Source organism: Triticum aestivum, chromosome 1B, assembly GCF_018294505.1.
Source record: "Triticum aestivum cultivar Chinese Spring chromosome 1B, IWGSC CS RefSeq v2.1, whole genome shotgun sequence".
Classification (NCBI taxonomy): Eukaryota; Viridiplantae; Streptophyta; class Magnoliopsida; order Poales; family Poaceae; genus Triticum; species Triticum aestivum.
In genome coordinates this window covers 645,315,158-645,329,816 of record NC_057795.1, presented here as the reverse complement: position 1 = coordinate 645,329,816, position 14,659 = coordinate 645,315,158, and the positions used below count along the sequence as shown (strand labels likewise).

Sequence of the window (14,659 nt, the reverse complement as noted above, 5' to 3'; positions counted from 1 at the left end):
GGCTCGGGCCCAACCGGACCGGACCGACCGAGACGGCGCAACACAACTCAACATAGACGGAGTGGGGCGCTGCCGCCGTGGACGACGGGCAGGTACCATGGTGGCTATGCTACCTTACCTGGCGTCGACACAGAATGGGGCGTGGCGTGTGTACCTGTGCTGCGAGAGGTTGGCGGGGCGAGGTGGCAGTGATGAGGGGGTGGTCGCGCGAGGTGGCAGTGGCGAGAGGGTGGCGGCGCGAGGAGCCAGTGGCGAGGTATCGAGGATGACGGGGCCTCGGGCGCTCGGCGACGGCATCAGCTTCTCCGCCTCCACATGCCGCTGGGCCTGGCCTTGCACCGCTGGGCGTTTCTTGATCTTTAAGACGGCCCGACAATGCGTCTGAGTGGGGGTCAGCTCGGGCTCAGGCGCGTGGGTGGGAGTAGGCACCGGTACGGGTTCAGGAGTGGGAGCGGGTGCGGCGTGTGGGGCTCGCGGCAGGCGCGCGAGCGCTTCTTGCGGACCCACTTGAGGGGGGCGGGGTCTTCCGGCGCGGCGGTGGTGATGCCGCTGCCGCCGCCGCCGCCGTCGAGGTCGGTTCCCTGGGTGGCCTGGGCGGCGAGGTTGTAGAGCCCACCGTCGAGGCTATTGTATGCCTGCGAGGCTTGGGCGACGAAGGTGTAGACCGCCCCGCCGAGGTTGTTGGATGCCTCGGAGGCTTGGGTGACCAAGTTGTAGAGCCCGCCGCCGAGGTTGAGTCCCTGGGAGGAGTGTGCGGCGATGTTGTAAAGCTGGTGGTCGCTCACGATGGCAACAGATGAGGACGCCGGACGCCCTCGTGGCCGGCGCTGCTCGAGGGAGGCGCGAGCGAGATACGATGCGAGGCTCGAGCTGTCGGCGTCCACGGCCGCGGTGCCGTCGCGCTCATCCACACCAAGCATGGACGAGCGCGACGGTGCCCCAGCCGTGGATGCCGACAGGTCGAGCCTCACATCCTACCTCGCCCGCGCCTCACTCGAGCAGCGCCAGCAACGAGGGCGTCTGTATCCTCATCCGCTGCCATAATGAGGGACCACCAGCTGTACAACGCCACCGCACATTCCTCCCAGGGACTCAACCTCGGCGGCGGGCTCTACAACTTGGCCATCCAAGCCTTTGAGCCATCCAACAGCCTCGGCGGCGTGGTCTACACCTTCGCCGCGCAAGCCTCCCAGGCATACAACAACCTCGGCAGTGGGCTCTACAACCTTGCCGCCCAGGCCACCCAAGGAGGCGACCTCGGCGGCGGGCTCTACAACCTCGCTGCCCCGACCACCCAGGGAGCAGACCTCGCTGACAGGCTCTACAACCTTGCCGCCCAGGTCACCCAGGGAGGCGACCACGGCGGCGGCAGCGGCGGCTGCGGCATTGACATCGCCGCGCCGGATGACCCTGCTACCTGCATGGAAAATTAAATCAGACAATCCAAAGACGGCGTTGGCGAGCACGAGAACCACGTCGAACACTTGGGATACAGATTGAAACAAACAACAAAGAAATTCTTCCCTCATCGCGAGAATTCTATCTAAACCAAAATCAGTTCCAAAAAGCAACCACGTCTACGAACTGTGAAATTGGATTGCAAACCCCGAACATTCAAAGATCTGTTCGACAGAAATCCGTACAAAAACAATCTGGGCGAAAGCACAAATCTTCCGCCATGATCCTGTTGCCGCTGCGAAGACAGACCAAACAGAAATATTACTAAAACAGAACAAAATAGACGGGAAACTCTGGAACCAGTCACAACACCCGTCGAGTAGGGGAAAAGGAAAGAATATGCAGCCGACAACCAAATCGGGAAAGATTGGTAAAATGAATCCAGCAGTGAGATGAGGCAGGAAAGCAAGCAACAGAACCAGATCAGGAACCATATGGAGCACCGATGACCTGAAGATTAGATAAACTCTGCTCCAGGCAAAACAAAAAACAGACGCACACCGAAAGATCTGGTTGATGGTGGCCATGCCGACGATTGAGAGCATGAGAAGGGGGATCCATGCCCTCGCTTAGTCGGCGAACCCCATTGATGTTGATGCATAGAAGGCTCCTCTGGAGAGGCTTCCCGCCGGACCGTCACGGTGGCGTGAGGCTCGATCTGGGAAGAGGAAAGTGTTGGGAGCAGAAAGGGTTGGCGGCGGCTAGGGGAGGAAAGAGGACTATTGTGCGGTTCGATTTAGGGTTCTGATGTGAGAAGGCTGGGTGTGGTATTTTTGTATGGAAGAAATGATAGGGTGCACATATCGGGCCTAATTGATGGGCCCACGGGAATCAGGTATAGGGATGGTGCATAGAGGGGCCCACTGGAGAGGCTTCCTGCCGTGTGTCGAAGTGGCGTGCTGCCCCAGATCTTGGTCCCCGTCGCCTTGGCCGAATCAAGGGATGGAGGAGGAGGCCGCAGCACGAGGCGACATTGAGGGTTTGGCGCAATCCTGACTAAGGCAATACCTCCGAATTCAATGGGATTTTTTTGGCAGAATAGGCATGCACCATTATCCCTGTGCGGTCTTAGGTGCGACCACCCCTACGTTCACGTTACCCATCGAGGCATGACATGGCAATGGGAGGATAAGCACTCGCATCTCACCTTCCCCATCCCCGTCGTTGGATCAAGAACCCACGGTTAGTGATCTATTCACCACTCTATGACTCGCCTCGAAGAGAAAGAAACACATATTCCTCTGAAAATAAATAAACACACATTTCTTTTCAACCAAAAAACCAAACATTGAACATCTTTTAAGGTTCATAACGGTAAGACTTTTATTCTACTATCATTTTCCACATATGAAAATGGGAGTGCCTTACACAGTTTCACTTCTATATAAGTTTGAATCCATATGGGTATAGTGCATATAAAATTACGTATTTTTAATCATGACACGCAATCGTAACTTGGTATATATTAGTCTTAGCTTGATATGTATTATTATGGGATAAATGTGACACTATCAATTACTTGGGATCCGGAACACACCACTAGAATAAGACATTGTAGATGAGAATGCACACCTAACCACTACCCGGTGACGCCTCAAGGGTTAATGGTTAATGTGACTGCACATAGAAAATAAAGAAGATGCATTAAATCCCCTTCTAATTTCTAGTTTTAATCATATGTTGTGCCATGGACCAGTTTATGTATTAGACTGGATGAACATTTTCTTCACATGGCACGCCATGTGTCGGGCCCGTGGGACTGGGGTAGTGGGGTATCCAGGTGCGTCGGCCTGTGGCCCAATGCGGGGCCCATCACAAGGTTCGTGAGCAAGATCCTCGTGAGGCAGTCTCCCGAGGTCACCTCCCAAGGCCCTCGTGGAGGCGAACAAGTCATGAGCCGCCAGGCCCGGTCACGCGGTCCAGAGTCAATCATGTGGCTGCAGGTGTGGCAAAGCTCGTCGCCAAGTTAGCAACAATTTTACCTCCAGCAGCGCCCATATCCCTTCACCATCTCATCCATCCACGTGAGAATCTTGTTTGCGCCAAGCGAAGCAAACAGTTCCTGCAAAACAGAAATCCATGGCAGCTATAGGCAGGAGCAATGCCCCCCAAAGCGTAAAACCAGCAGTGCAAAAATCAACCCCGAAGAAGCAAAAGGATGCAAACGGAACAACAACAACGAGAATAAACTGAGCAAAAAGGTTTGTCTCCTCTTCCAAGCTCTTCCCCAGGCTCAGCAAGTCTGGTACTCTGCACAGCCCGCCGCCACCCCGGCCCCCACCACGGAGGAGCGGAAACAGTGGCAGCAGGCTTCGACCAACCAGCCCGCCGCCACCCCGGCCCGACCACGGAGGCGTGAAAACAGCGGCGGCGGGCTTAGACCGGCCATTTGTAAACCAACGAACCATTTGTCATCGACGACACAACCGAACGAAAGTCTTAAGAAAAGGAAAAGAGCCGAATGCTGGCTAGAGTTCTTTTTTGTTTTTTGTTTGTTTCGACTGACGCTCATGGAATGCCCATGAATCTACTGCTGCCTTCAACCCCTCTTCCTCCGGCTACCACGCTCCTCCGCATCGACGACGCCAAAATGATTTTCTTCTCCCGCCGTGTCGTCGTCGGAATCGCACCTCTCAGAGCTCAGGTCGTCCTCCTACGCCATTGCTCGCAGGCCAGCCCGCTGCAAAACAACACAAACATTATCAAGCTTGGCTGCTGAAAGAGAGAACAAAAAAAGTGTGCAGTGGAGATGGAGTGGTGTACCTTCTTTTGCTTCTTCTGGCGCACCATGTACCTGGCCCTGGTCACCTCAGGCAGCGTCTACCCCGGGAACAGTTTCTGCGCCAACACATCGTCCATCGTGTCAGCCTTACCGCTCGTAGTAACACCGAGACGAATGCATGCATGGAAAACGGACAAAAAAAGAATGGCGGTGCGTGGCGTACCTGGAGCTTGTCCTCTACGGCCTTGGGGCGGCACTGCTGGGGGCAGTAGGGCAGCCTGCCGCCGGTCATCGCGAACCAGTCCTCCTTCTCTCTGCGGGTGAGCTGGGTCGCGACGAACGGCACGGGCGGCCGGGCCACCGCCGCCACCGCAGCGGCCGCCGCACTCTGCGCGACGTGTCGCGCCACCGCTGGGGGCTCCTGCACCATCGGCGCCTTGCCTTTCTCCTTCATCGATGCCTGGCGCGGTGGCTGCTGCCTCAGCGGCGTCGGCTGCCTAGGCTCCTCCTTGGGCGACGGCTCCTGCTCGCCGTTGCTGGCGTGAGCCGCCTTGTCCGCCGCCTGACGGTACGGCTGCCGCCTCGGCTGCTGCTGCGGCGGCTTAGGCTCATGCACCTTGGGTGCCGGCTCCTGCTCGGTGGTGCGAGGCGCCTTGTCCGCCACTTGCTGCTGCTCGCCAGCAGCGGCATGAGGCTCCTCCGCGGATGATCTGGTCACCGTCATTTTCGGCATCATCGGTAAGCAAGGACGACGGACACGACCTAAACTGAGCAATGCCTATGCGATCTGGCCTGCCCAGTGACTACAAGTACTACTCTACAGATGGATGTATAGATGGTTGGATATGCACAAGCAAGCACACTAATGCCACTAATGCATGTATCAAATCTCTACTACTAATGCCGATTTAGCGGTGATATCACCAGTTCGTCTGCACCCGCATATACATACAATAGAACGAAACTATTAATGACATTAGTGCCAGGATAGACACTTCTGTTTGCGTGTAGAGTGATCGCCCAGAATAATGAGGTGCCAATTAATGCGTGCGGCGTTACTTACTTTGTTGTACTGCTGGCGTATAAAGGGCAAGAATACAAATGGTGTAATTGAGTAAAGAACGCGACACTTTTTCTAAAAAATGGAGGGGGACCCACAACGCCACGCAAGCGAGACCCGTTTCGGCCCTGACCCGAGCCCACGGGCAGCGGCACGGACCCGACCGGACCGGCCCGACCGAGACGGCACAACACAGACGGAGTGGGGACGCTACCGCCGTGGATGTCGGGAAGGTCCCATGGTGGCTACCTTACCTGGCGTTGACGCGGAATGGGGCGTGGCGTGCATACCTCTGCTGCGAGAGGGTGGCGGCGTGTGATGGCAGTGGCGACATGGTGGTGGCATGAGGTGGCAGTGGCGAGACGGTCGCAGCGCGAGGACTGTGTGGCGAGGTGTCGAGGATGACGGGGCCGCAGGCGCTCGGCGGTGGTATCAGCTTCTCCGCCTCCGCGCGCGGCTGGGCCTGGCCTTGCGCCGCTGGGCGTTTCTTCAGCCTTAAGATGGCCCAGCAATGCGCCTAAGCGGGGATCAGCAGGGGCTCAGCCGCGGGGGTGGGAGTGGGCACCGGTGCTGGCGCAGGAGTAGGCACCGGTACGGGTGCAGGAGTTGGAGTGGGCGCGAGCGCGTGCGGCTCGCGGCGGGCGCGCGAGCGCTTCTTGTGGCCCCACTTGAGCGGGACGGGGTCTTTCGGCGCGGCGATGGCGATGCGGCTGCTGCTGCTGCCGCCGCCGAGGTTGGTTCCCTGGGTGGCCTAGGCGGCGAGGTTGTAGATCTCGCCTGCGCCGAGGTCGGCTCCCTGGGTAGCCTGGGCGGCGAGGTTGCAGAGGCCGCCGTCGAGGCTGTTGTATACCTGGGAGGCCTGGGCGTCGAAGGTGTAGACCGCGCCACCGAGGCTGTTGGATACCTCGGAGGCTTGGGCTGCCAAGTCGTAGAGGCCGCCGCCCAGGTTGAGTCCCTGCGAGGAGTGCACGGAGGTGTTGTGCAGCTGGTGATCGCTCACGATGACAGCGGATGAGGACGCCGGACGCCCTCCTGGCCAACGCTGCTTGAGCGAGGCGCGAGCGAGGTAGGACGCGAGGCTCGAGTTGTCGGCGTCCACGGCTGTGGCCCCGTTGCGCTCGTCCATGCTTGGTATGGGTGATGGTGCGTGTTCTGTTAGCTTCCTGGTGGTGGAGCTGCCACTGCCGCTGCCGCTGCCACTTGGGACTGGAACGGACTCTGGGTTGATCCTCTGGTACCTGCATGGAAAACAAGATCAGACAATGCAGATACGATGTTAGCCAGTGACTTGGATCGAACGGAACCAAGTCAAACACTTGGGATACAATATGAAACCAACAGCAAAAAACTTCTTCCCCTCATCGCGAGAACTGTAAACCAAAACCAAAATTAGTTCTAAAACGCAACCACATCTACGAACTGCAGAAACTGAAGTGCGAAACCCGAGCACTCGAAGATCTGCTCGACAGAAATCCACAAAAATAAGCACACACGGTACTGCCTGCAGCGACAACATGGAAACAATCGGTCGAAAGCATGAATCTTTCGCCATGACAGACCAAAAAGAAATCCTAATACAGAACAAAATCAACACGAAAACTCTGCAATCAGTCACAACAGCCATCGAGTGGGGAAAGAAAAGAATTTGAGGCAGTGAGACGAGAAACATTGGTAAAAATCAGCAGTGAGAGGAGACAGGCAACCAAACCGGGAAATATTGGTAAAATCCACCGGCTCCTCCTCGGTGGTGCGAGGCGCCTTGTCCGCAGCTTGCCGCTGCGGCTGCGGCTGCTGCTGCTCGCCGGCAGCGACATGAGGGTCCTCCGGAGATGATCTGGTCACCGTCATGTTCGACATCGTCAGCAAGCAAGGAGGACAGACACGACCGAAACTGAACAATGTCTATGGGATGTAGCTTGCGCAGCCAGTACAAGTACACCGCATATATATAAAAGGAGACCTCAACTCTACAGATGGATAGATGGATGGTTGGATATGCACAAGCAAGCAGACTAATTAATGCCACTAATGCGGTCAAATCTCTACTACTGGAAGGATCATATACTAATATCATGCATATGATACTAGTGTATGATACTGCCTCCCATAATATTATATATAATATCATATATTAGTATCAGTTTTGCTAGAACTCATCTAGATGAAATATAATTTTGTCTCATTCACCTTTTATAGCCATTGGATGTGATGCTATAAGATGCGTGTGTGTTGATATGGGTTGTATCTGTTCTTATTTTCAAAGTCAATGAGACCAAATTATATCTCATCTAGATGAGTTCTAAGTACTCCCAGCTATTAATGGCATTAGTGCCAGGACAAACATTGTTGTTTGCACCCCGCAAAAAAAAGACACTGCTGTTTGCGTGTAGAGTGATCACAACACAACACAGACGATGCTGGAGATCGCCCAGATTATCAGTATCTATCCCGGAGATAATGAGGTGCCGACTAATGTGTGTGGCGTTACTTACTTGTACTGCTGGCATATAAAGGGCAAGAATACAAAAGGTATATTTGAGCAAAGAAACGTGCCACTATTTCTAGAAATGAAGGGGGACCTGCAACGCCACGCAAACGAGACCAGGCCCGGCCCTGGCTCTAGCACACGGGCAGCAGGTAGGGCCAGACGAGTAACGCTACACGTACAAAAGAGTTATAAGGTTTTACAAATAGGGTTAATTTGATTGGTCAATAGGTGAGGAACACGGCTCACCCCCCTGAAAATCAGGGGGCCAAGTTTATGATTGGTTACTAGATGAAAAGATCCTGTAAAATCCTGTAATCTTTTGTACGTCTAGCATTTTTGGGGCCAGACTGACCCGACCATGACAGTGCAAGGCAACTCAACATGGACGGAGTGGGGACGCTGCCACCATGGACGACGGGCAGGTCCCATGGTGGCTACCTTACCTGGCTTCGACAGAGAATGGTGCGTGGCGTATGTACCTGCGCTGTGAGAGAGCGGCGGCGCGAGGTGGCAGTGGCGAGAGGGTGGCAGCGCGAGAAATCTGTTGCGAGGTGTCGAGGATCACCGGGTCGCGGGCGCTCAGCGGCGCATCGGGTTCTCTGCCTTCACGCGCGACTGGGCCTGGCCTTGCATCATTAGGCATTTCTTGATCCTTAGGTTGGCCCGGTGACACGCCAGCAGAACCCGCGCCGTCACTCACGAGCGCGATGCCGCGCCGGCCGTGGATGTTGACAGGTCGAGCCTCACGTCCTACCTCGCCTGTTTCTCGCTCGAGCAGCGCCAACCACGATGGCGTCCGTCGTCCTCATCTGCTGCCGTCATGAGGGACCACCAGCTGCACAAAGCCGTCGCGTACTCCTCCCAGGGACTCAAACCTCGGCGGCGGGCTCTACAACTTGGCCACCCAAGTCTCCGAGCCATCCAACAGCCTCAAAGGCGCAGTCTACATCTTCGCCGCACAAGCCTCCTTGGCATACAATAGCCTCGGCAACGAGCTCTACAACCTCGCCGCCCAGGCCACCCAGGGAGGCGACCTCAGCGGCGGTCTCTACAACCTCGCCGACCAGGCCACCCAGGGAGCCGACCTCGATGGCGGGCTCTACAAACTTTCCGCCCAGGTCACTTGGGGAGGCGACCTCGACGACGGCGGTATCGACATCGCCGCTGCTTCCGCTGCCGAGGTTGCCTCCCCGGGTGGCCTGGGCGGCAAGGTTGTAGAGCCTGCCGCCGAGGTCGGCTACATGGGTGGCCTGGGCGACGAGTTTGTAGAGCCCGCTGCCGAGGTCGCCTCTCTGGGTGCCCTGGGCGGCGAGGTTGTAGAGCCCGCTACCTAAGCTGTTGTATGCCTGGGAGGCTTGTGCGGCGAAGGTGTAGACCACTCCGCCGAGGCTGTTGGATGGATCGGAGGCTTGGGTGGCCAAGTTGTAGAGCCCGTCCCCGAGGTTGAGTCCCTGGGAGGAGAGGGTGGCGGTGTTGTACAGGTGGTGGTCCCTCATGATGGCAGCAGATGAGGACGACGGACGCCCTTGTGGCTGGTGCTGCTTGAGCGAGGCGCGGACGAGGTAGGACGTGAGGCTCGACCTGTCGGCATCCACGACTGGGGCGCCGTCATGCTTGTCCATGCTTGGTGTGGGTGACAGCGGGTTCTACTGGCTTCCTGGTGGCTCCGATGCCGCTGCCGCCGCCATTGGGGACTCGGACGGATTCCGGGCTGATCCTGTGGTACCTGCATGGAAAATGAAAATCAGACAATCCACAGATAGCGTTAGCGAGTATGAGAACCACTTCAAACACTTGGGATACATATTGAAACAAATAGCAAAGAAATTCTTCCCCTCGTCGCGAGAATTCTATCTAAACCAAAATCAGTTCCAAAAAGGAACCATGTCTACGGACTGAGAAATTGAATTGCGAACCCTAAACATTCAAAGATCTGTTTGACAGAAATCCGTACAGAAACAATCGGGCAAACGCATGAATCTTCCGCCATGATCATGTTGCCGCTGCAAAGTCAGACCAAACAGAAATCCTACTAAAAGTGAACAAAATCGAAAGGAAACTCCAAAATCAGTCACAACAGCCACCGACTGGGGAAAAGGGAAAGAATTTGTAACCAAACCGGGAAAGATTGGTAAAATGAATCCAACAGTGAGATGAGACAGTAAAGCAAGCAACAGAACCAGACCAGGAACCAGACGGAGCACCGGCGACCTGAAGATTAGATAAACTCTGCTCTAGGCAAAACAAAAATAGACGCACACCGAAAGAAATGACCACCGCAAACAAAAAAAATAACTCGGAATCAATTTCTTGGCATGAAGGAACGAACAACCCAGAACACGGCACGGGAAGAACGCCGGGAGCGAAATCGCGGCGGCGATAGGGAGATTTTGGCCATGGCATGGCCTATGATTACCTTGGGATTTGAGAGGCAAAAGTGATGTCGGATCTCACCAGAGTCAATCGTGGTCGTGCAGCAGGGTGGATCTGGAGGAGGCCGCCGCGACGCGCGAGTAGCTGACCAGTAGGGCTTGGCCTCTAAGCGGCACACCATCGCAGTCCCCACAATTAATTCGGCAGCAAGAGAGATGAGGCGAGATGCGCCGATGATGGGTGAGGGTGATAGGGACGAGCGGATAATAGATCTACTTGGTCGAGGCTATGCGGCACCATCTTCGTGAACGGGTGGTGAATGATGGTAGGAGGATCGATTTGGGGAAGACGGAAAGGCTGGGAGAAGGGAGAAGGGTTGGTGGCGGCTAGGAGAGGGCAGAGGTGTCGAATGTGGATTGATTTAGGGTTCCATCATGGGATGGATGGATGTAGTATTTTTATACAGGAGAAATGCTAGGGCCCACATGCCGGGCCTAACCGAGGGCACTCGTGGATATCAGGTACATGAGTGGTGGAATGTACCCACCCTCACGATACCTGGTGGGACAACATTTGGCCCATACGCATGCCTGTGGGTATCAAATTGAGCACAAATAAGGTAATTAGCTGATGGCGTGCCTCCTAGGACATGCGTGTGCAGTGCCATGGAGGCTATGCTTGATGGGCATGTCCATAGTTGAAAGCACCGGCGATGAGGTCACCTATCAGTGTAACAAGAAACGAAGGAGTAAGAGAGGGATCCAAGGGTGACCAAGAGAGAGAAGGAGAGAGAGAGAACGCATACCAGAGGTAGTGAAGATCGGGTTGATGGTGACCGTGCCGACGATTGAGAGCATGAGAAGGGGGATCCACACCCTCATTTGGTCGGCGAACCCCATCGACGCTGATGCATAGATGGCTCCTCCGGAGAGGCTTCCCGTCGGCCCGTCACAATGGCATGAGGCTCGATCTAGGAAGAGGGAAGGGTTGGGAGAACAGATGGTTGGCGGCGGCTAGCGGAGAAAAGAGGACTATTGTGCGGTTTGATTTAGGGTTCTGGTGTGAGAAGGTTGGGTGTGGTATATTTATATGGGAGAAATGATAGAGCGCACATATCGGGCCTAATTGATGGGCCCACGGGAATCAGCTACAAAGAGCGCTCGATTGTACCCATCCCCATGACACCCTCCGTGGACTACATTTGGACCATACACATACCCGTGGGTAGTAAATTTAGCCCCATAAGGTAATTAGGTGATGGTGTGCCTTCTGAGATATGCGTGTGCAGTGCCTTGGAGGATATGCGTGTGCAGTGCCTTGGACACACCAGCGAGGAGGTCGTCGGTCGATGGAACAAGAAATAGGGAGAAGTAGAGAGATCTAAGGGTGGCTAGGAAAGAGCGCACCCAAGGTAGTGAAGATCTGGCCAATGGTGGCCACACCGGTGAATGAGAGCTGGAAGAGGGAAATTCACATGCTCACCTGGCCGGCGAACCCTATCGACGATGGTGCATAAAGGGGCCCACCGGAGAGGCTTCCTGCAGTCTGTCATAGTGGCGTGCTACCCCAGATCTTGGTCCCCGTCACCTTGGCCGAGTCGAGGAATGGAGGAGGAGGCCGCAGCACGAGGTGACATTGAGGGTGTGGTGCAACCGTGACTAAGGGAATACCTTCGAATTCAATGGGATTATTTTGGCAGAATAGGAACGCACCATTATCCCTGTGCGGTCTTAGGCGCGACCACCCCTATGTTCACGTGACTCATCAAGGCATGACATGGAAATGGGAGGATAAGCACTCGCATCTCACCTTCCCCATCTCAGCCGTTGGTTCAAGAACCCACGGTTACTGATCTATTCACTACTCTATGACTCGCCGCGAACAGAAAGAAACACATATTCCTCTAAAAAAGAAACAAACACACATTTCTTTCCAACAAAAAAACCAAACATTGAGCATATTTTAAGGTTCATAACGGGTAAGCCTTTCTACTATCAATTTTCACATATGAAAATGGGAGTTCCTTTCACAGTTTCACTTCTATATAAGTTTGAATGGATATGGGTATAATGTATATAAAATTACTTATTTCTAATCATAACATGCAATCGTAACTTGGTATATATTAATCTTAGCTTGATATGTATTATTGTGGGATAAATGTGACACTATCAATTACTTGGGATCCAGAACACAACACTAGGATAAGACATTGTAGATGAGGATGCAAACCTAACCACTACCTGGTGACGGCTCAAGGGTTAATGGTTAATGTGACTACACATAGAAAATAAAGAAGATGCATGGAATCCCCTTCTAATTTCTAGTTAATCATATGTTGTGCCATGGGCCAGTTTATGTATTAGACTGAATAAACATTTTCTTAATCACATGGCGGCGGGGCCTCGGTTGCCCTGCTCCTATGTGGGGAACCCCGGATCTGGAGCGGCGGCTCCATTGGCAAGGCATGACCGGCTAACAGCCGTGCGGGTGGTGGATCCAGTGTCCCGGCCGTGCGGGCGGCGGAAACCGGTGGTCGTTGGTGGCCGGCGGCAGCTTCTGCAATGGTCGGTGTGCGCGATCTGGCGCCTCCCTTCCTCCCCTGTTCGGCGTGCGGACCAGCCTGGTCGGGCCGCACTTCCTCTTGGTCCCTGTTCTGTACAGGAGGTGCTGCTGGTGACAGAGATCTAGTTCAGGCGAAATCCCTGGCCGGCCATGACCGGCCACGCCGACGGCGACGCCTGAGGGCACCGTTTCCCTCCTTGGAGGCGTCGGTATGGACCGATCTCCTCACTTCACCTTCCACTAGGTCTCCCAGGCGAAAGCCCTAACTCTGTTGGGCAGCGGCGGCGCTCATGGCGCCGTTCCCTACTTGAAGGCGCCGCTCTGGGAACCTTGGGTTTAGGTGGCGCTTGTGGGTGGTGGGCGATGGCGGTGGTGCGGCCCTGCCCTAGCATGGATTTACATCTGTTGCTTGGAGATGGACTCGCGTAGGTGGAGGTCGTCGGCTGGCATCATGGTGGCGTCAATGGCGGAGGACTTGCCAAGGCTCGCATAGGTGGAGGTTGATGTTTGGCGTCATGGTGGCGTCGATGGCGGAGGACTTGCCAATCTACTCTGAAGATGGACCAGTGGAAGATGACGGCGACGAAACCTATGAGTGCGTCAGACCGGTTTGAGCCCCGGACCCAGCAGATGGCTCGATCGTGGCATCCGGCTTTAGATGTTAGGCTTAGGTGAGAGGTATGGGTATGTGGCTGATACGTCCATTTTGCATCATGCTTTTATATCAATATTTATTGCATTATAGGCTGTTATTACACATTATATCTCAATACTTATTGATATTCTCTCTTATTTTACAAGGTTTACCATGAAGAGGGAGAATGCCGGCAGCTGGAATTCTGGGCTGGAAAAGGAGCAAATATTGGAGACCTATTCTGCGCAACTCCAAAAGTCCTGAAACTCCACGGAATATATTAAAATAAATAAAGAAAAATCATCGCCAAAGATGAAGGCCAGGAGGCCCACACCCTGCTCACGAGGGTGGTGGGCGCCCCCCCCCCCCGGGGCGCGCCCCCCTACCTCGTGGGCCCACTAGTGGGTCTCCGACGCCCATCTTCTCCTATTTGAAGTCTTTCGATGAGAAAAAAACATTAAGCAACCTTTCGGGACGAGACTCGGCCGCCACGAGGCGGAACCTTGGCGGAACCAATCTAGGGCTCCGGCAAAGCTGTTCTGTCGAGGACACTTCCCTCCGGGAGGGGGAAATCATCACCAACGTCATCACCAACTATCCTCTCATCGGGAGAGGGCAATATCCATCAACATTTTCACCAGCACCATCTCATCTCCAAACCCTAGTTCATCTCTTGTATCCAATTCTTGTCTCCAAGTCCGGGATTGGTGCTAGTAGGTTGCTAGTAGTGTTGATTACTCATTGTAGTTGATGCTAGTTGGTTTATTTGGTGGAAGATCATATGTTCAGATCCTTTATGCATATTATTACCCCTCTGATTATGAGCATGAATATGCTTTGTGAGTAGTTACGTTTGTTCCTGAGTATAAGGGAGAAGTCTTGCTATTAGTAGTCATGTGAATTTGGTATTCGTTTGATATTTTGATGAGATGTATGTTGTCTAGCCTCTAGTGGTGTTATGTGAACGTCGACTACATAACACTTCACCATTATTTGGGCCTAGAGGAAGGCATTGGGAAGTAATAAAGTAGATGATGGGTTGCTAGAGTGACAGAAGCTTAAACCCTAGTTTATGCGTTGCTTCGTAAGGGGCTGATTTGGATCCATATGTTTCATGCTATGGTTAGGTTTACCATAATACTTTTGTTGTAGTTGCGGATGCTTGCAATAAACGTTAATCATAAGTGGGATGCTTGTTCAAGTAAGAACAGCACCCAAGCACCGGTCCACCCACATATCAAATTATCAAAGTACCGAACGCGAATCATATGAGCGTGATGAAAACTAGCTTGACGATATTCCCATGTGTCCCCGGGAGCGCTTTTCCTATTATAATAGTTTGTCCAAGCTTGTCCTTTG

At 54.1% G+C, this 14,659-nt stretch overlaps 1 pseudogene; it reads right to left on the bottom strand.

The window, feature by feature from the left end:
• Positions 1–3,643: 3,643 nt before the first annotated feature.
• Positions 3,644–7,088, bottom strand: LOC123081252 (uncharacterized; annotated as a pseudogene).
• Positions 7,089–14,659: the final 7,571 nt, after the last annotated feature.